At 38.7% G+C, this 21279-nt stretch overlaps 1 pseudogene; it reads right to left on the bottom strand.

Annotated features, from left to right (window-relative positions):
• Positions 1 to 16423: 16423 nt before the first annotated feature.
• On the bottom strand, positions 16424 to 17806 carry LOC102837523 (annotated as a pseudogene).
• Between the last annotated feature and the right edge of the window lie 3473 nt (positions 17807 to 21279).

The following is a 21279-nucleotide window of genomic DNA, read 5'->3' as shown; positions in this document are numbered from 1 at the left end:
CCTTTCCTGATTTTAAATCATTCAGTATCTCCTTATTCTGTTTGAATGACTGCCTCTCAGTCTATGTACAGATTTCTCATGAGCACAATTAAGTTTTATGGACTACTCATTATTTACAATGTTATCCATAGTTTGTTATGATCCACACAGTTGAATGCCTCTGCATAGTCAATAAATAACAAGTAAACATCTCCCTGGCATTCTGTGCTTTTATCCAAGGTCTACCTGATGTCAGTAATGGTATCGCTCATTCCAAGTCCTGGTCTGAATCCTGAATTTCAGCAAGTTCCCTGTCAATGTACTGCTACAACAGGTATTGAATTATCTTCAGCAGAATTTTATTTGCATCTGATATTAACAATATTGTTAGATGATTTTTGCATTCCATTGGGTCACTTTTCTTCAATTGCTCATATGCAAGTTCAGGCTGAAGCAGAAGAAATGAAAACAAGTCTATGACAGAAAAAATACCTCCTGAATTTATAAATCATCACAATAACAGATTTGATGCATTAAACACTAATGACTGAAGACCAGAAGAGATGTGGGATGACATAAAAAATATCATATAGGAAGAAAGCAAAAGATGAAAGGAAAGAAGAAAAAGACCCAAATGAATGCCAGAAGAGACTCTGAAACTCACTCTTAAGCATAGAGACGCTAAAGGAAATGGAAGAAATGAGGAAGTGAATGAGCTGAACAGAACATTTCAAAGGGCAGCTCCAGAAGACAAAGTCAAGTACTATTATGAAATGTGCAAAGACCTGGAGTTAGAACACCAAAGGGAAAAACACACTCAGCATTTCTCAAGCTGAAATAAACTGAAGAGAAAATTCAAGCCTCAATTTACAATACTGAAGGATTCTATGGGCAATATATTAAATGACATGAAAAGATCAAAAGAGGATGGAAGGGATACACAGAGTCACTGTACCAAAAAGAACTAGTCAGGATTCAACCATTTCAAAAGGTAGCACATGATCAAGAATTGATGATACTGAAGGTTGAAGTCCAAGCTGCACTGAAGACTTTGGTGAAAAACAAGGCTCCAGGAATTGACGCCTGCCCCAAGCCATGGTATTTTTCAATAGCCTGATATGTATGTGAAAGTTGGACAATAAATTCGGAAGACCACAGAAGAATTTATGCATTTGTGTTATGATGTTGGAGAAGAATGGACTGTCAGAAGAACAAATAAATCTGTGCTGGAAGAACTACAACCAGAATGCTCCTTAGAAGTCAAGATAGCCAGACTTCATCTCTTATACTTTGGACTTATTGTCAGGAGAGAACAGTCCTTGGAGGAAGGCATCATGTTTGGTAAAGAGGAATCGCCCCAATGAAATGGATAGGCACAGTAGCAGCAACAATGGGCTCATGTCTAGCAGCAATTGTGAAGCTGGCACAGAACTGAGCATTCATTGTTCTCTTCCTTTGTACATAGGGTTGCTATGAGTCTGAACCAACTCTATGGCACTTAGCAACACCAAACAACAGGAATTGATGGAATACAAATGGAAAGCTTTCAACAAATTGATACAGCACTGGAGACACTCACTTATTTATGCCAAGAAATTTGGATGACAGCTACCTGGCCAACTGATTGGAAGAGATCCATATTTGTGTCCTTTCCAAAGAGAGGTGACCAAAAGGAATGTGGAAATCATCGGACAATATCATTAACATCACATACAAGTAAAATTTTGCTAAAGGTTATTTCATTCTGTTGTGCATAGTTCTTCCCTCTTCTTCCCACACTTTTTGTTTGTTTTTCTCCTTATTCCTCTTTCACCTGCCCCCCCCCCCTTTTTTTTAAACTATATCCTGCAGAGCGGACACTATTCCTGTACTGTACTACCTTCCTGCTGCTGTGGTGTTCAGTGGCTCGTACGTGTACCTACTCTGTACTGCTCCCTACCTTTCCCTCTTTTTTTTTTTTTTTTCCCCTTAGTTCTTTTCTCTGCCACCATGGTGTTTTGTGTTTTGTGGTTTTTTTTTTTTTTATTTCTTTTTTCTCTACTCCCATACCATCTCTCAGTTGGTAGCCAATGATACTACTCAGCCATACCCACAGCATCTGGTACCTCATTCACTAGGAAAATACCATCACCAACTGCAGCAACACTAAATCTGTGACAGACAGAGGTCAATACCCACCTAGCCTGCACTTAACCACTCTATAAAGCCAGTAATTAGGGAGACTCCTGCCCACATTTCCAACCACTACCAAATTCACTCAGAGACATCTGGTGAGCACTCCAATGCTGCCTACCTAGTGACCAGAGTAGCATACTTGTAGTTTCCCAGGTACATTAAAATGAAGGAAAACAAGAATTCAGGGTGAAGTCAACCAACATATAAACAACAAATTAATACAATAACATCACAATGAGAGACAATAGAAATCTTTATTGTTGTTGTTAAGTATTGTTGAGTCTGTAGGGACTCATAGGGACCCTGTATAGCATTTCTGAGGATGGACAGATGGGTCTGAACCAATGACACTGTGGTTAGCAGTCCAGCACTTATTCTACAGCACCACCTGAGGACTCCATGACAGCTTCATATCACACCCCAATCAGGATAAAATACCTTAAACAAGTAACCAAAATATAGAACCAGAAAATATTCTAGAGGAAATGCTATTGGAACTGCCTGATAAAGAATTCAAAAGATATGTACTTAGGTCCTTTCAACAGGTTAAAAAGAAATCTGGGAAATCATAGACAAAAGTAAAGAAAACAGGCAGAATTCTAGAAGAATTCAGGAATGTAATACTAGAACAAACTGAAAAATATAAATGGAAAATACAATTCATACAAAAATAGAAAATATAAATTAAAATATTTTACTAAAATTTTAGAGACAGATAACATACTGGAAAGACAAAAGATAGAAATGAGTTGGTGGAAAACAGAATCAACAAAAGTGAAGACAAATCTTTTAATACTAATCTGTTAGAAAAACAATTATAAAAAAGAATGAAGAAAAATGAATGATACACTAAGAATTATGTGGGACACCATCAAGTGGAATAATATACCCGTGATCAGAATCCTAGAACAGGAAGAGAACAAACAAACAAGCAAAAAAGCAAGAATATTGTTGAAGATGTACCGGAAAAGACTTACCTAATCTCTTAAAAGATGAGAAGATATGCATTCAAGATCTTCAATGAAGCTCAAATCACCAAGAAATATCATAATAAAAAATTCTTGAACCAAGGACAAAGAATTCTGAAAATAGTTCATGAAAAATAAGTCACCTACAAAAGAGAACCAATGAGATTAAGCTCTGATTTCTTGGCAGAAACCATGCAGGCAAGAAAGTAATGTAACGACACATATAAACCTCTGAGAGAGAAAATAAAAAAGCCAACCAAGGATTATACAGCCAGCAACATTGCCCCTCAAATATTATGGCAAATTAGGGCATTTTCTGATAAACAGATCTTATGGGAATTTATAAAAACCAGTCCAATCTTATAAGAAATGCTAAAAGGAGTCCTTTAGACAGACACTAAAAACTGCGTACAACAACCCAACATTAAGATACACAACAACATCACATGGATATCAACCCAGATGTAGAAATATCAAAAATAGAATAAACCTGCAAGACTGAAAATAGGGAACCAGAGATGTCAATTATATAAATAATACCAATTACAAAGCAAAAAGAAGAAATAAGTGGTATAGTTACAGAACTTGCAAATGGAAAAGAAGTCAAGATGATGTCAAGTTAAGATGGTCTTTTTTAAATTTGTAAAGATATAATAAATTATAGGGTAACTTCAGAGAAAATTGATAAATATTGTCTCCAAAACAAAAAAGGAAAAATCATGAAGATTCAGTAAACACTGAAACAACAGAAAACAAAGAAATGATTAGAAAATCCATACCCAAAATGAACTTAGCACAGAAAAATATATGGAACAAAGAAACCATCAACACCATACACACACAACCACAGAAAAATGACATCAGTAAAATCATGGTGGTGGTGGTGGTGGTTATGTGCGTGGATCTGCTTCTAACTTATAGCAACCCTGTATAGGATTTCTGAGGTTGTAAATCTTTATGGGAGCATAAAGCCTCATCTTTTTCCCATAGTACAGCTGGTAGTTTCAAATCGTTGACCTTGAGGTTAGCACTGCCAGAGCTCCTTAGTAAAATCATACCTGTCAATAATTACAATCATCCTGAATGTAAATGGATTAAATATATCAGTCAAGAGGCAGAGAATAACTGAATGGATAAGAAAATGTGGATCATTAATATGCTGTCTACAAGAGACACACCTTGGACACAAAGTAAAAAATGAGCTAAAAATGAAAGAATAGAAAAACACACATCAAGCAAATGGCAACCAAAAAAGAATAGGAGTGGCAATATTATTTTCTGATGAAAGAGATTTTAAGGCAAAAATTAGCAAAAGTTATAAGGAAACCAACTCAAAGGGAAGGAGTCTTCATATCAAGGATCAAGCCTATCTCCTCGGTATACATGGTCGATAGGAACTGACAACTTAGACATTGACTACCTAAAAAAGGGGGATGGGATGGCTATAAAGGCATGAAGTGACTGGCTTACAAGTTTCAATAGGGAGTTTAGTTTCACAGTGTGTGGGGGAAGGTAGAATCCCCCTGAATAGTTTTCATCTTGGCTAGATGGGTCTGGTGAAAGAAGATGGGGATAGGACTCTTTTGATTCAATAGTGAGTAATTGTTAGCATGACTAACTGTGATTGTCACAACTGTAAAGGTAGAAATTTTTTAACATACAAGGAGTAGTAGTTAATCTTACATACCAGGATCATAGGACCCTAGGACCATGGAGAGAGAAGAGCATGAGTGCAACTTGGGACCCTAACCAGAGAAGCAGCAACACCAGAGATGAAGGCAGAGGTGATGGCCTGGAAAGAGAGAGCAGCTGAGGACTCTAGACTCATGGAACGAGAAAGGCTGTGTGCTGGCAACCAGGAGCCTGGCTTGTAGAATGCGTCCTTGTGTTGTTTAAATGATATATTCTTGAGTGTTTTTGTGTACATCAAAACCAAATAAACAAAACAAAACCCAGAGGGAATAGAAGCAAATACTATTAAATGATGATGCATGGAGAGGATTGTAATCACAAAGAAACAAAATATGATAGAATGAGTGCAAAACCAGTGTTCTTTCATGTAAACGATCACTCAATTCACAATAAAAGCTTTAACAATAAAATGATAACAGAAGGGCATTGTATAATGATTAGAGGATCAATGCAATAAGAGGACCTAACTGTAACAAAATATCTGTGCATCCAAAGAAAGAGCTCCAAAATACATAAACCAATCCAAAGATTCCTGATTGGTATGTTGGTTTCCATTATCATTTGATTCAAGGAAATTATTTTAATTTCTTCTGTAAGCCAGTATTTTTTAAGCAGGGTACTACTCTGTTTCCATGTATTTGGGGGCGGTTGTTGTTTTTGTTTTTTTTCCTGGATCTTCCTGTTGTTGATTTCCAATTATATAGCGTTAGGATCTGAGATTGAAAAGGGTAACAGGCAACTCCATAATAGGAAAGACAAAACAACCAGAAAGAAACTAAAAAGAGACAGTAAGTCTAACCAACTAACTTAACTACATAGGCATATGCAGAACACTTTACTCACAGCAGAACAATATACAGTCTTTTCCAGCACAAATGGAACATCATCCAGAAAAGACTGTATGTTAGGCCACAAAGTAAACATCAATAAATTTTAAAACATCAAAATACTACAAAGCATCTTCTCAGATCCTAATGCTATATAACTGGAAATCAACAACAGAAAAAGCCAGGAAAAAAACAAAAACAAACCCCAAATACATAGAAATGGAATAGTATGCTGTTTAAAAAATACTGGGTTACAGAAGAAATAAAAAAAAATTTCCTTGAATCAAATGATAATGGATACCAACATACCAATCAGGAATCTTTGAAACTAGCAAGAGCAGTATTCAGAGGTCAATTTACAGCAATTAACAATGGTTTAAAATTAAGACAGGTGTGCAACAAGGTTGTTTTCTTTCACCATACTTATTCAAACTGTATGCTGAGCAAATAAGCTGAGAAGCTGGGTTCTATGAAGAAAAACATGGCACCAAGATTGGAGGAAGACTCATTAACAGCGTATGATATGCAGATGATACAATATTGCTTGCTGAAAGTGAAGAGGACTTAAAACATTTACTGATGAAGATCAAAGAGCACAGCCTTCGGTATGGACTACATCTCAATTTAAAGAAAACAAAAATCCTCACCATTGGACCAATAAACAACATTCTTATCAACGGAGAAAAGATTGAAGTTGTCAAGGACTTCATTCTTCTTGGATCAACTATCAACACTCATGGAAGCTGCAGTCAAGAAATCAAAGAACGTATTGCATTAGGCAAATCTGCTGCACAAGACCTTTTTAAAGTGTTGAAGAGCAAAGATATCAGCTTGAGGACTAAGGTGCGCCTGACCCAAGCCATGGCATTTTCAATAATCTCATCTGCATGTGAAAGCTGGACAGTAAATAAGGAAGACCGTAGAAGAATTGTATTTGAGTTATGGTGTTGGAGGAGAATATTGAAAGTGCCATGGACTTCCAAAAGAACCAGCAGGTCCAATTTGGAAGAAGTGCAGCCAGAGTGCTCCTTGGAGGACAGGATGGCCAAACTTCGTCTCTCATACTTTGGACACACTGTCAGGAGGGACCAGTTACCAGAGAAGGATATCATGTTTGGTAAGATGGAGGTTCAGAGAAAGAGATGAAGAACCCCAACAAGATGGACTGGCCAAGTGGTAGCATTGATGTACTGAAGTGTGGCAACAGTAGTGAGGTTGGCCCAGGATCGGGCAGTGTTTCATTCTGCTTTGCATAAAGTCGCTATGAGTCTGTACTGACTCAATGGCACCTAACAACAACAACATCAAGACTCTAGTGGTTGATGCATTAAGTGGTGTTCAATGTTGTTGTTGTTGTTTTCAGGTGCCATCGAGTCAGAACCGACTCATAGCAACCCTATGCACAGCAGAACGAAACAATGTCTGATCCTGGGCCAACCTCACTACTGCTGCCACACTTGAGTCCATCAATGATGCCACCCGGCTGATCCATCTCATTGGGGGTCTTCCTCTTTTTCTCCAACCCTCCATTTTACCAAGCATGATATCCTTCTCCAGTGACTGTTCCCTCCGGACAATATGTCCAAAGTATGAGAGACTAAGTTTAGCCATCTTGGCCTCCAAGGAGCACTTTGGCTGTACTTCTTCCAAAACAGATCTATTGGTTCTTTTGGCAGTCCATGGCATTTTTAATATTCTCCTCCAACACCACAATTCAAAGGCATCAATTCTTCTACGATCTTCATTGTAGGCATACGAATATTATCCTGTCACAGACAATGTTGTACTTCAGGATGGATCTTGAATTGTTCTTTTTGATGATGAATATGATACCATTTGTCTTCTATTTGTCATTTTTGACATAATGTACTAGACTGCAAAGTCACTTTGAAACTTAAGGTCAGTAGTTCAAGTTCACTAGGCGCTCCTCAGAAACCCTGTGCAGGGGTGCTACGGGTTGGAACTGACTCTACAGCATTTATTAAGAAGAACAACAAAGCCACATGATTGTCAGATTAAAAATGGCCCAAATCAGTCCATTTCAGCTCACTATTGCCTAGGGTATTGATCTTTCTGTGTTCTCTTTCAATTTTGACAAATTCCAGTTATCCTAGATTCATACTTCGTGCATTCAATGTTCTAATTATTAATGGATGTTTGCAGCTGTTTCTCCTAAGTTTTAGTTGTACCCCATCATCATATGAAGGTCCTGAAAGCTTTACTTTATTTGTATCATCACAGTCAAGTCTAATTTGAGGAGGCAGCTCTTTCCCAGTTGTATTTTGAGTGCCTTTCCAATCTGAAAGACTCACTTCCTGGCATTATATCTGACATTATTCTGGTGTTATGTCTCATGTTTCAATATTTAATATTCATGTGCTATTAATAAGGCCTTCAAAGTCAAAATATTCAGTAGTCTGTTTCTCTTCTTCCTAGGCTGTCTTAGTCTGGAAGCTCAGCTGAAAGCTGTCTATCTTGGGCGTGCCCTGCTAGTTTTTTAAAAAATACGGACTCAGAGCCACCCTATGTAGACTTTCCAAGGAGTGCTGGTGGATTTGAACTACCAACCTTGTGTCTAGTAGTCCAGTGCTTATCCTACAGAGCCACACCAAGACTCCAAGTGAGATGATAGCAGGGAGGAAGTCAGTGTTTCTGAAATCATGTTAAGATGGGCATTGTAAATGTAGGTAAATTCTCTAATCCCAAGACTGCTGAAAAATGGGAGAATGTCTTTGACCTTGGATGTGATGTTTTAAGACAGACAACAGAAGAGACTAATTTCCTCATTAGGCAGAGCTCTGAGCATGGATGGACATCTCCCTCTCATGCAAGATATTATAGGAAGCATTTAAAAAATAAAGTATTAATAACCATTCTTAAAAACAAGAATGGGAACTCTTTGTGGGTTAGAAAAGAAGAAGCACTCAGAAAAGATGATAATAGCTGGGCAGCTCTCACTGCCAGGCTAGATTGCATGCTATTGCTACAAGGCAGGGGTCAATGTCACTGCCCAAAGGCCATTCCTGCAGAAAGGGCATTCTGTCAGTGATTATCACAACTCAGGACATATGCTGGAGAATTTTTTCACATATGAATGCATGCAGCAGAACCTTCAGTCCTCTCTAATGTTAGCTGTAGCTGCATCATTCAACATTTGCCCAAAGAATAACTAGTGTTATTGTTCCCCATTAGACCTATCTATTGTTAGGCTGAAAATTGAGCCATGAGAGTAAGTTCAGCTCCAGACCTGAAGGGTGACTAAGGGCCACAGTGTCAGGAATTCCACCAATCTGTATCTGATTGTGTGGTGCTGTAAGATCAGCACTGGACTGCGAACTACAAGGTTTGCAGTTCAAACTCACCAGCGGCTCCTTCGAAATCCTACACAGGGTCGTTATGGCTTGGAACCAACTTGACGGCACTTAACAACAGCAACAACAGCCAGGACCTTTTAATGTGATTCTTTTCGTGGTAGCTGGCCTCATCTAGTTCTGATCTCAGAGTCATGGATTATAATATTTACATAGTTCTTTAGTCCACTGGTCTAATTGTTCCTGTTTGATTTCTTTTCACGCTTCTTTCCTCCAAATACAAAGAGACCAACAGTTGCACCTTAGAAGTCTGCTGATGAGCTTTTAAAACCTAGTAGCTACTCAGTCTTTGTGAACTATGCTATACCAATTGTTTGTGGTGTTCCCTGAAATCATGGTGAAATAGTTATTATTATAATCCACCAAGATAAAGAAAATTAAAATCCTCACAACTGTACCAATAAACAATATCATGATAAACACAGAAAATATTGAAGTTGTCAAGATTTCATTTTACTTGAATCCACAGCCAGTGCTCATGGAAGCAGCAGTCAAGAAATCAAATGACATATTGCATTGGGCAAATCTGCTGCAAAAGATCTCTTTAAAATGTTTGAAGATGTCACTTTGAGACTAAGGTGTGTGTTACCTAAGTGATGGTATTTTCAATCACCTCATATGCATGTTGGATAATGAATAGGGAAGACTGAAGAAGACTTGATGCATTTGAATAGTGATGTAGGAAAAGAATATTGAATGTATCATGGACTGCCAGAGGGCAGACAAATCTGTCTTGGAAGAAGAGCACCTAGAATGGTCCTTAGAAGTGAGATGGTGAGACTTTGTCTCATGTGCTTTGACCAGGCTATCAGGAGGGATCCATCTTTAGACAAGACAAGGACATCATGCTTGGCAAAGTGTTGTTGCTGTTAAATGCTGTTGAGTCAGTTCCGACCCATAGTGACCCTGTATAGGGTTTCCAAGGAGCAGCTGGTAAGCTTGAACCACCAACTTTGCTGTTCAAAGTGACTTTGTAGTCCAGCACATTAACCCACAGCACCACACCGGGACTTCCTAGTAAAGTGTAGGGGCAGTGAAAAAGAGGAAGACCTTCAATGAGATGAATTGACACAATGGTTGTAACAGTAAGCCCCCAAATAGCAACAATTGTGAGGGTGGCACAGGACTAACCAGTGTTTTGTTCTGTTGTACACAAGATTGTTATGAGTTGGAACCAACTCCCCAGAACCTAGGAACAACAGCAGTAAGTTAGGACAATGGACAATCAAGAATCACTCAATATCTGAGGATGGCCAACGAAACAAAACAAAGTAAAGCAAAACCCAAAATTATAACAAATAGAAAAAATTATACCCCAAATTCTATATATCAAGAGATAAAATAATCTAAAAGTTATTTTTTGTATATATATATATATATATATATATACATATATATATATATTATCAGAGAGATAATGGAGGTTTTTGTAATCCTAGTACAGGAAGAGGAGATTATTAAACTATAAGAGATACTTAAGGAACAAGATGTGGCAGTTGCAACTTCTCAGAAATGCAAAACGTGATTGTTGAAATAAAAAATTCATTAAGTGGGTTGAGTAGCATCTCAGATACCTGAATAATGAACCAATAAGTTTAAGCAAGGAGAAGTATCTTCCTGCATATAATCCAGTGACATTAAAAGATGTAAAGTTTGAAATGTCAGGGATACAAAGGGGAGACCTAGTGGATTCACCGTTCATTGAGTGGGATTTACTGGATAAACTGGAGTTCTGGTGTGGCACTGTAGAAGAAAGCACTGGACTGCAAGGTTGGTTTTAACCACAAGGTCAGTGATTCAAACTCACCAGTCACTCCTCAGAAACTCTATACTTGGTCACTCTGAGTCTGAACTGACTTGATGGCATTTAACAATAACAACTGCATAAATAGAATGCCTGAGAAAATGGAGGGAAAACAATATAGAAGAAATGATACTGAAGATTTCCCACAATGAAGAAAGACTTTAAATTGAAAGTGTTCATCAAGTTCCATGCTGTGGAGTCGGTTCTGACACATAGCGACCCTGTATAGCGTTTCCAAGGCTGTAAATCTTTATGGGAGCAGACAACTACATCTTTCTCCTGCAATAGTTTTGAACTGCTGACCGAGAGATTAGCAGCCTAACTTGTAACCACTACGCTATTCTATATAGGGCTTTTAAGGAGCCACTGGTGGGTTTGAACCACCAATCTTGAGGTTAGCAGTCCATTGCTTATCCTACAGCAGTACACCAGGACTCCAGGGATCTATTTACTTTACTGCTCTTTTGACACTTGGACAGCATTGTCTTTTTCTCACAGCTAAGCACTGAAGAGGGGCAGATCTATATGCTCCCCACTGTCTAGATCTCTATTGCCATGCTGAGCAGTTTCTTCCAAAATCTGGAGAAGAGCATTCCATGAGCCTTGTAGAACTCAATGACTGGAGGTAGCGCACATGCTCTATCATATCTTAAGGGAAGCAGCAGTTTGTCGGTGATGTTTGATGGCTGGCTTTATCTCAACACAACAACCTCTGGGGCACACTATGGTCTCTCAATGTGTCCCTATTTAACTGCACTCCTTACTTTTAGCTGCTTAGGCTCAGCTAACCAAGTGGTGGCAGAGATGTGTATAGACAATCTTAAATCATTCTGATTTTCCCAAGTCCCTCTGCAGTTTTTGGATGGAACATATGGCAATGTTATGTCTATTTGAAAAAGCCTTTGCATCATATGTTTATACAACTGCTCACTATCCCAAGACAAAAATTCTTTTCCTGTTATTGCCCATTTGCTGACTAAAGAAATTATCCTCTTTATGTATTCTGGTACTTTACCTTGATATCTTACATGTTTAATTATGTAGCCCTCAGTCCATAATCTGTATCTTCATCATCTAAGGCCATTTTGCTTCTGCGAATTCAAAGCTTAATGGTATGAAGGGAGACAAAGAAGAGGTATTTTAGAAATTCTTCTACTATTACTTTTTCTAAATTTTTTTTTTTTTTTAAATCATAGTATGACAAGTAACAGTCAATAGGGAAATATCAGGACATTCTCAGATGTTTCTTACACATTCCTCGATTATGTTATACCATTAAAAATGATAATACTTAAACATTTCATACCAAAGAATGCAACTTAGATTTCACGCATTATATACAAGAAAATGGGAAGAGATCTACTTACCCAACAAAATCAGTCAACCCCAAATGCTACAGAGTGTTGTGTTGCTATAATTTAACCACATGTCAGCACCAATCTCCATGGAAAAGAAGGCAAGGGAAAGAGTCTTGGGAAAAACCTAATGGAACCTTATTTTTAGACAGCAAAAGTGACTGTAGGAGACCAACAGTAAGGACCAATTCTCATGAAGATTTCAGGATCTAAAATGGGCCAACTACCATAGATCCAAGGAGCTCTGGTAGCATAATGGTTATGAATCGGGCTGTGAACCGCAAGGTCAGCAGTTCGAAACTACCAGCTGCTCCGTAAGAGAAAGATGAGACTTTCTGTTCCTGTAAAGATTTACAGCCTCGGAAACCCTGTACAGGGTTGCTATGAGTTGGAACCGACTCCATGACACATAATAACAACAACAACAACAACCATAGATCTATATGGCTTATTGCAGATTTTCTTATAAGTTAAATTTACAACTTGCCCCCTCATCCTTCGGCTATTTCCAAATGTAAGATTTCTTCTTTGACTTCCTTCTAGGAGTCCCTTTTTATCTATTTCACAGCTGAGTGAATGATTCGAACCTGAATTCTTTCCTATTCCTGTGACATGAACTTGCCTCTACTGCATTGATGGAATCATCTGTCAGGTCAGACCCATGACTTTTATGAGGGTTTACTAGGAGTGTGAGGTTGGAAGCAATGAAACGTTTAAATATTTTAAGGTTGAAATTCAGCAATTACATCACCATCCAGCACTCTGTGAATGTTTTGCTGAGGTCTCAGATCAAAGTGTGTTTGAAATGTGGAGGCTAAACAGGATGACCTGGGAACTTCTTGGAAGTTCTATTACATTAGCTAATGCAGTACAAAGCCTAACTGGAGTTGGGCATCATGTTTGCAACTAAACTAAGGGTTTCAAATTTGTGGCTTTTGCTAGGTTTGCAGAAAAGGATTTTTAAAAATACATTTCTTGATAGTGCAAAACTAGCAAAAGCCACAAATGGAATGGGTTTGCTTCTCATGGAAAACCTTTTGTATCCTGGAGCTTTGGTTAGACTCTGCAGTACTTTGCGGTTTGCAACTCCAATCTCAGAACAGGTCTGCTATCATCTTAGCTCCTCAAGAAGCTGAACAAGTTCCACATAGTCCACCAGCGTGGTCTATGGGATACTTATCATCTCATTGACAGGCTAATGTTTCTCTACCAGTTTCTAGTTTTGTAATGGTAGGACCAAGATTTATAATCAGGAAAGCAATTTGTTCGCCCCAGGTGAATAGATGCTGGGAATGTCAGAGATCAGTATGCCTGAAGAGGGATTCTATGGTAAGAGGAAATGAATTAGTAAAGCTAAAAGGAAAGAAGTAGGTGCTATAATGACCCATGGTCACAATATTGGAACATTCAGGCAACATCAGTTATACTTTAGGACAATCTGTCTTTAAGTCTATTCATTTACTTTTTGTCTTTTTGTTTATCTGTTTAGCTATATGCCAGGAAGATGACTAAAGGATTCTAGGTCATTTGTGCACTTATTTAAAGAGCAGAACCATGGGAAGAAAATGAAGTGTTGAGTTTTCTTCTCTCCATGATATCTAATGCCACTATCTAAAATATTGGGAGTTATCCTTGCTTACAATGCCTTTGACCTAACTGTTGGTATTCACTCTTTACCCTCTCTATCTTTCTATACTTGTTGCTGGTGATAATTTCAATGTTCATAAGGAGAATTGACAAGGCAAACTGGGAATACAGTGAGAGAGGAGATGCAAGCCTGCTCCTTTCTTTAATTTTTACATTAATGAGAGATAAAATGGGAAGAGGATTGAAACCCTTAGTTAAAACTGGCCTTTTAGTAATCTGTGGATTTATTGATTTGTGTTTCTCTAATTGATTGACTAAAAATTGGCCACATGTGCAGTCAGTTATATACAGGTATTCACTGCATTCCATATGTTATTTGAGACATTAGTCAAGAATGGCACGACTATAAATATACCTATAATAAAGGGTACCGAGAGGTGATATCCACTCACCTGTCAGTTTGTCATACTGTGGTGGCTTGCATATTTCTGTGATGCTGGAAACCAAGTCACAGATATTTAAAATACCAGAAGAGTCACTCATGGTGGACAAGTTTCAACAGAGACAGACTAGGAAGAAGGAGCAGCAGACCAATTCTGAATGGTTAGCCACTAAAAACCGTGTGCAAATATAGTGCCACAAGATGAAAACCTTAGGAATAGCAATGGAACATTGTCAGATATAGTGCCAAAAAAATGAGCCTCTCAGGTTAGAAGAAACTCAAAGTATAACTGAAAAAGAGCTGCCTCCTCAAATTAGAGCTGACCGTCTGATGTGAATGGAGCAAAGCTTTGTTGTTGTAGTTAGGTGCCATTGAGTCAGTACCAAACTATAAAACCCTATGTACAACAGAATGAAACACTGCCCAGTCCTGTACCAATCTCACAATAGTTGCTGCATTTGAGTCTATCATTGCTGCCACTGTGTCAATCCATCTTGTTGGGGGTCTTCCTCTTTTTCTTCAACCCTCCATTTTACTAAACATGATATCCTTCTCTAGGAACTGATCCCTCCTGACACTATGTCTGAAATACGAGAGATGAAGTTTGGCCATCTGGCTTCCAGGGAGCATTTTAGATATACTTCTTCCAACATAGAATGCTTTTCTTTTGGCAGTCCATGGTACTTTCAATATTCTCCCCCAACACCATAATTCAAATGCATCAATTCTTCTACTGTTTTCCTTATTCACTGTCCAACTTTCACATGAGTATGAAGTTATTGAAAATATCATGGCTTGTGTCAGTTGCACCTTAGTCCTAAAACTGACATCTCTGCTATTCAGCACTTTAAAGAGGTCTTGTGCAGCAAGTTTTCCTAATGCAATGCACCGTTTGATTTCTTGACTGCTGCTTCCATGAGTGTTGATGGTTAATCTGAGCAAAATGAAGTCTTTGACAAATTCAGGCATTTCTCCATTTATATGGATGTCATTTATTGGTCCAGTGATGAAGATTTTTGTTTTATTTACATTGAGGTGCAACCCATATGGAAGGCTGTGGTCTTTGATCTTCATTAGCAAATATTTTAAGTCCTCTTTGCATTCAGCAAGCAAGGTTATATCATTTGCATATTACAGGTTGTTAATGAGTCTTCCTGCTATCCTGATGCCACGTTTTTCTTCATATAATCCAGCTTCTCAGATGATGTGCTCAGCATACAGATTGAGTAAATATGGTGAAAGAATACAATCCTGGTGCACACGTTTCCTAATTTTAAACCATTCAATGTTCTCTTGTTCTGTTAGAACAACTGCCACTTGGTCTATGTACAGGTTCCTCTTGAGCACATGTTTTCTGGAATACTCATTCTCTGCGATGTTGTTCATAGTTTGTCATGATCCACACAATTGAAAGCTTTTGCATAATCAATAAAGAACAGATATACTTCTTTCTGATATTCTCTGTTTTCAGCAAAGATCCATCTAATGTCAGCAGTGATACCCCTTGTTCTGCATCCATTTCTGAATCTGGCTTGAGCCTCTGGAAATTCTCTGTCCATATATGGTTGCAGCCATTTTAAAAATGATCTTCCACAAAATTTTGCTTACATGGGATATTAATGACACTGTCCAATGGTTTCCTCATTCTGCTGGGTCACCTCTCTTCCAGTCAGTATGGTCAGGTAGTTGTCTTCCAAATTTCTTGGCAGAGATGAGTGAGTGCTTTTTCAGTTTGTTGAATGATTTCAGTTTATATTCCATCAATTCCCAGTGCTGTGTTCTTTGTCAATGCCTTCAGTGAACCTTGGACTTTTCCCCTCAGTATCATTGGCTGTTGACCATATGCTACCTCTTGAAACGGTTAACATCGAACATTCCTTTTTGGTACAGTGACTCTGGGTATTCCTTCAATATTCTTTTTTTTTTTTTTTCCCCCTGTTAAACTTTGTTTTAATGGGTCTCAAAATTCTGTGACAAATTTTTGGCCAAGTTGTTTCCATTTAAAAAGTACTGATTTTAAAAACTAATAACTTAAAACTGCCACACACAAAAATAAACAAATGGTCCACATAACAGTCTTTTCCTTTTGAAGGTTTTATGATGCATTGTTATCATTAACCAGTCTTTTACTATTAAACTTCAATGGTCAATTGAGACAACCAGTTCTGAGACCGTTCTTCCACCACTGATTAAGACTGGAGTGGCAGGTGTTAAAGATAATATTCACTTAGCCTTCTGAGCTTTCTGAGCAGACTTGGTGACTTTGCCAGCTCCAGCGACCTTTTTGTCCACTGCCTAGATGACACCCACAGCAACCGTTTGTCTCATGTCATGAATGGCAAAATAACCCAAAGGTGGATCGTCTGAGAAGCTCTCAACACCCACAGGCTTGCCAGGAACCATGTCAACAATGGCAACATCACAAACTTCAAGAATTTGGGGCCGTCTTCTAGCTTCTTACCAGATCGGTGATCAGTCTTCTCCTTGAACTCAGCAAACTTGCAAGCAATGTGAGTTGTGTGACAATCCAGCACAGGTGCATATTTGTGATTTGGCCTGGAGGGTTCAGGATAATCACCTGTGTAGTGAAGCCAGCTGCTTCCATTGATGGGTCATTTTTGCTGTCACCAGCCACATTGCCACGGTGAACATCGTTGACAGAGATGTTCTTTACATTGAAGCCTACATTGTCCCCAGGCGGAGCTTCACACCAAGCCTCATGGTGCATTTCAACAGATTTTACTTCAGTGGTAACACTGATGGGAGCAAAGGTGACCACCATGCCTGGTTTGAGAACACCAGTCTCCACTCTGCCCATAGGGACAGTGCCAATACCACCAATTTTGCAGACATCCTGGAGAGCAGATGCAGGGGCTTGTCAGTTGGACGAGTTGGTGGCAGGATGAAACCCAGAGCTTCAAGCAATGTGGTTCCACTGGCATTGCCATCCTTACGGGTCATTTTCCATCACTTGAACCAAGGCACGTTAGCACTTGGCTCCAGCATATTGTCACCTTTCCAATCAGAAATTGGCACAAATGTTACTGTGTCAGGGTAGTAGCCAATTTTCTTAATGTAGTAGCTGACTTCCTTAACAATTTCCTCATCTCTTTTCTGGCTGTAGGGTGGCTCAGTAGAATCTATATTATTAACACCAACAATTAGCTGTTGCACACCCAGTGTGTAAGCCAGAAGGGCATGCTCACGGGTCTGCCCAGTCTTAGAGTTACCAGCTTCAAATTCTCCAACACCAGTAGCAACAATCAGGACAGCACAGTCAGCCTGTGAGGTTCCTGTCATCATGATTTTGATAAAGTGTCTGTTTCCCGGGGCATCAGTGATGGTCACATAGTACTTGCTGGTCTCAGATTTCCACAGGGAGGTATCAATGGTGATACCTCGCTCACGTTCAGCTTTCAGTTTACCCAAGACCCAGGCATACTTGAAGGAGCCCTTCCCGATCTCAGCAGCTTCCTTCTCAAAATTTTTGATGGTTCTTTTGTCTATTCCACCACATTTGTAGATCAGGTGACCAGTAGTAATTGATTTGCTAGTGTTGATGTACCCAATAATGACGATGTTGATACGGGTCTTTTCCTTTCCCATTTTGGCTTAGGTTTTGTGATAGTTTTCACCAACACCTGTATTCTGGTGGCAAACCCATTGCGAAAAAAAGGCCTTCAATCTTCTTTTGATGCTTTCTGCACCATTCAATATTTTGCCCATAGAATCCTTCAACATTACAATTTTTTATTCAGTTCCCTCAGCTTGAGAAATGCTGAGCTATTGGGATCTTTACTTGCCGATGAGGCACAACTCAGAATGAGAAGACACAACTGCAAATATCCATTAATATTGGAACATCGATTGCCCATAATATAAATCTGGGAAAACTGTAAGGTGTCAAAAATGAAATGGGACACAAAAAGATCAGTGTCCTAGGCATTTGTGAGCTGAAATGGACTGATATTGCTATTTTGAATTGGACAATCATATGATTTACTATGCTGGGAACAACTAATCCAAGATGAATGGCATAGAATTAATCATCAAAAGAATGTTGTTGTTGTTGTTGTTGTTGTTAAGTGCCATTGAGTCAGTTCCAACCCATAGCAACTCTGTGCAGGGTTTCCAAGGAGTGGCTGGTTAGCTTCGACTTCTGACTTTGTGGTTCAAGTGACTTGGAAGTCCAGCACATTTACCCATAGTACCACACCAGGACTCCGTCAAAAGAATATATCAAGATTAATCTTAAAGCACAATGCTGTTTGTGATAGTATGATATCCATATGCTTACAAGAAAGACCTGGAGTCCTGGACTTGCAGGTTAATGCACTGGACAGCAAGGTCAGTTTGGACTACAAGGTTGGTGTGGTGGTTCAAGTTCACCAGCTGTTCCTTGGAAACCCTATATAGGGTCGCTATAGGTTGGAACTGACTCAATGGCATTTAACAACAACACAAGAAAGACCAGTTAGTCTATTATTAATCAAACTATGAGCCAATCATTATAGCCAGTGAGGATGAAATTGATGAATTCTACCAACTTCTTCAGCTTGAGAATGATCCAACATGCAATCAAGATGCATTGATAATTGCTGATGGTTGGAATGCAAAAGTTAGAGACAAAGAGCATCAACAATTAGAAAACATGATCTTGGTGATATTAACGATACTGGAGATCATTTTGCAATGACTTTTAAATTGGAAATAAAGAATTTTGCAATGACTTTTTCATTGGAAATAACTTTTTAAAACAGCATAGAAGTTGACTACACTCATGGACTTCAGCAGATGGAATAAACAGAAATCACATTGACTACATTTGTTGTAAGAAATGGTGGAAAAGCTCAGCATCATCAGCCAAAACAAGGCCAGGGGCAGACTGGAATAGACCATCAATTTTTCATATAGAAGTTCAGGTTGAAGCTGGAGAAAATTAAAACTAGATCATGAGAACCAAAATATGACCTTGAATATATCCCACCTGAATTTACAGACCATCTCGAGAACAGATTTGATGCAGTAGACACTAGTGATAGAAGCCCAGAAGACTTGTGGGATGACTTCAAGAACATCATACAGAAAGAAAGCATAAAGTCATTAAAAAGACAGGAAAGAAAGAAAAGACCAAAATAGATATCAAAAGAGACTCTGATACTTGCTCTTGAGCATAGAGAAGCTAATGGTAATGGAAGAAATGAGGAAGTAAATGAGAGGAACAGAAAATTTCAAAGGGCACCTTGAGAAGACAAAGTCAAATATTATAATGAAATGTACAAAAACTTGGAGTTAGAAAACCAAAAGGGAAAAACACAATCAGCATTTCTCAAACTGAAATAAACTGAAGAGAAACTCCAAGCCTCAACTTACAATACTGAAGGATTCTATGGGCAATATATTGAATGACATGTAAAGATCAAAAGAGGTTGGAAGGAATACACAGAGTCACTGTACCAAAAAGAACTAGTCAGTATTCAACCATTTCAAAAGGCAGCACATGATCAAGAATTGATGATACTGAAGGAAGAAGTCCAAGCTGCACTGAAGACTTTGGTGAAAAACAAGGCTCCAGGAACTGACACCTGACCCAAGCCATGGTATTTTCAATAACCTGGTATATATGTGAAAGTTGGGCAATAAATAAGGAAGACCACAGGAGAATTTATGCATTTGTGTTATGATGCTGGAGAAGAATATTAAAGGTACCATGGCCTGCCAGAAGAACAAACAAATCTGTGTTGGAAGAACTACAACCAGAATGTTTCTTGGAAGTCAAGATGGCCAGACTTCGTCTCTCATACTTCGGACATATTATCAGGCGAGAACAGTCCCTGGAGAAGAACATCAGGCTTGGTAAAGTGGAGGGACAATGAAAAAGAGGAAGACCCCTAAATAGATGGATTGGCACCATAGCAGCAACAATGGGATCAAGTGTAGCAACAATTGTGAGGATGGCACAGGACCAGGCATTGTTTTGTTCTGTTGTACACAGGGTTGTTATGAGTTGGAACTGACTCTATGGCATTTAATAACAACAAACAACAGGAACTGACATAACAGAAACTGAAATCTTTCAACAAACTGATGCAGCTTTGGAAGCGCTCGCTTATCTATGCCAAGATATTTGGAAGACAGTTAGTCACCTGGCCAACTGATTGGAAGAGAGCCATATTTGTTCTCATTTCAAAAAGAGATGACCCAATGGAATGCAAAAATCATCAAACAGTATCACTAATTTCACATGCAAGTAAAATTTTGCTGAAGAAAATTCAAATACGGTTCCATTGACAGGGAACTACCTGACATTAAATTTGGATTCAGAAGAGGCTATCATTGCTAATGTCAGATGGATCTTGTTTGAAAGCAGAAAATACCAGAAGTATGTTTACCCATGCTTTATTGGCTATGCAAAGGCTTTTGAATGTGTGGATCAAGACAAGCTATGGATAACATTGTGAAGAAAGGATAATCCAGAACACTTGATTGTGCTCATGAGGAATCTGTATATAGACTTAAGAGGCAGTCAGACTTCTTTGTGTGATAAAATAAGCCCTGGGCTGCAAACTACAACTTCGGCAGTTCAAATCCACCAACTGCTCCTCAGAAACCCTATACAGGGCTGCTTTGAGTTGGAATTGACTGGACAGCACTTAACAACAACAATGCTTTGTGATGTGAAAGAACTTGATATACCCCAGATGAAGATATAGGAAGTATCAGCATTTCCAAAAAGTACTCACATTCTTTATGGTCATTGTATTGGCGCACAATAAGCCTGTTGTTTCCTCAGATATTCTGGCCAATTTCACATTCAGAGAAACATAAGAACAGAAATTCCAAAAGGCTGCTTGGCTCGAAAGGGTAACATTACTGCTTATTTTACAAAAGTGTTCAGCCTTCTCTGTGTTGTTCTCTCTTCCCATTCCATCTTATTAAAAATGGTCACAACATTGGCTACCCAAAATGCGGGGGCTACAAAAGCAAGAAGTGACTGGCTTACAACCTTTCAAGAGGGAACCTAGATCCAGAGGGTATGGGGGAAGGTAGAATCTCTACTGAGTCGTTTCCATTCTGTT

The sequence above is a fragment of the Chrysochloris asiatica genome, unplaced genomic scaffold, assembly GCF_000296735.1.
Source record: "Chrysochloris asiatica unplaced genomic scaffold, ChrAsi1.0 scaffold00015, whole genome shotgun sequence".
Classification (NCBI taxonomy): Eukaryota; Metazoa; Chordata; class Mammalia; order Afrosoricida; family Chrysochloridae; genus Chrysochloris; species Chrysochloris asiatica.
The sequence above is the reverse complement of the archived record's forward strand: the minus strand, read 5'-3'. Positions and strand labels throughout refer to the sequence as shown.